Here is a 2,431-nt window from a genome sequence, read left to right on the forward strand (position 1 = left end):
GAACTAGCTCTATAAGCTAGTTAAAATAATTTTACAAAAGAGTTGACCTAGCTCTATAGCCTAATACAAATAATTTTACACTAGAGTTCAACTAGCTCTATCGCCTAGTACAAATAATTTTACACTAGAGTTGAACTAGCTCTATAAACTAGTTCAAATAATTTTACACTAGAGTTGAACTAGCTCTATAGTCTAGTATAAATAATTTTACACTAGAGTTTAACTAGCTCTATAGCCTAGTACAAATAATTTTACACTAGAGTTGACCTAGCTTTATAAGCTAGTTGAAATAATTTTACAGAAGAGTTGAACTAGCTCTATAGCCTAGTACAAATAATTTTACACTACATTTGAACTAGCTCTATAAGCTAGTTCATATAATTTTACACTAGTGTTGAACTAGCTCTATCGCCTAGTACATATCATTTTACACTAGAGTTGAACTAGCTCTATAGCCTAGTACAAATAATTTTACACTAGAGTTGAATTAGCTCTATAAGCTAGGTCAAATAATTTAACACTAGATTTCAACTAGCTCTATAAGCTACTTGAAATAATTTTACACTAGAGTTGAACTAGCTCTATAAGCTAGTTGAAATAATTTTACACTAGAGTTGAACTAGCTATATAAGCTAGTTCAAATAATTTTACACTAGACTTGAACTAGCTCCATAGCCTAGTACAAATAATTTTAAACTAGAGTTGAACTAGCTATATAAGCTAGTTCAAATAATTTTACACTAGAGTTGAACTAGCTCCATAGCCTAGTACAAATAATTTTAAACTAGAGTTGAACTAGCTCTATAAGCTAGTTCAAATAATTTTACACTAGAGTTGAACTAGCTCTACAGACAAGTAGAAATAATTTTACAATAGAGTTGAACTAGCTCTATCAGCTAGTTCAAATAATTTTACACTAGAGTTGAACTAGCTCTATAGCCTAGTACAAATAATTTTACACTAGAGTTGAACTAGCTCTATAAGCTAGTACAAATAATTTTACACTAGAGTTGAACTAGCTCTATAGTCTAGTTCAAATAATTTTACACTATTGTTGAACTAGCTCTATAGCCTAGTACAAATAATTTTACACTAGAGTTGAACTAGCTCTATAAGCTAGTTAAAATAATTTTACAATAGAGTTGACCTAGCTCTATAGCCTAATACAAATAATTTTACACTAGAGTTCGACTAGCTCTATCTCCTAGTACAAATAATTTTACACTAGAGTTGAACTAGCTCTATAAACTAGTTCAAATAATTTTACACTAGAGTTGAACTAGCTCTATAGTCTAGCATAAATAATTTTACACTAGAGTTTAACTAGCTCTATAGCCTAGTACAAATAATTTTACACTAGAGTTGAACTAGCTCTATAGCCTAGTACAAATAATTTTACACTAGAGTTGAACTAGCTCTATAGTCTAGTATAAATAATTTTACACTAGAGTTTAACTAGCTCTATAGCCTAGTACAAATAATTTTAAACTAGAGTTGAACTAGCTCTATAAGCTACTTGAAATAATTTTACACTAGACTTGAAGTAGCTCTATAAGCTAGTTGAAATAATTTTACACTAGAGTTGAACTAGCTCTATAGTCTAGTTCAAATAATTTTACACTATTGTTGAACTAGCTCTATAAGCTAGTTAAAATAATTTTACACTAGAGTTGAACTAGACTATAAGCTAGTTGAAATAATTTTACACTAGAGTTGAACTAGCTCTATAGCCTAGTACAAATAGTTTTAAACTAGAGTTGAAGTAGCTCTATAAGCTACTTGAAATAATTTTACAGTAGAGTTGAACTAGCTCTATAAGCTAGTTGAAATAATTTTACACTAGAGTGGAACTAGCTATATAAGCTAGTTCAAGTAATGTTACACTAGAGTTGAACTAGCTCTATAGCCTAGTACAAATAATTTTACACTAGAGTTGAACTAGCTCTATAAGCGAGTTTAAATAATTTTACAGTAGAGCTGAACTAGCTATATAAGCTAGTACATGTAATTTTACACTAGAGTTGAACTAGCTCCATAGCCTAGTACAAATAATTTTACACTAGAGTTGAACTAGCTCTATAAGCTAGTTCAAATAATTTTACACTAGAGTTGAACTAGCTCTATTGCCTAGTACAAATAATTTTACACTAGAGTTGAACTAGCTCTATAGTCTAGTTCAAATAATTTTACACTATTGTTGAACTAGCTCTATAGCCTAGTACAAATAATTTTACACTAGAGTTCAACTAGCTCTATCGCCTAGTACAAATAATTTTACACTAGAGTTGAACTAGCTCTATAAACTAGTTCAAATAATTTTACACTAGAGTTGAACTAGCTCTATAGTCTAGTACAAATAATTTTACACTAGAGTTGAACTAGCTCTATAAGCTACTTGAAATAATTTTACACTAGACTTGAACTAGCTCTA

This window comes from Triticum dicoccoides, chromosome 7A (assembly GCF_002162155.2).
Source record: "Triticum dicoccoides isolate Atlit2015 ecotype Zavitan chromosome 7A, WEW_v2.0, whole genome shotgun sequence".
NCBI classification, from domain to species: domain Eukaryota; kingdom Viridiplantae; phylum Streptophyta; class Magnoliopsida; order Poales; family Poaceae; genus Triticum; species Triticum dicoccoides.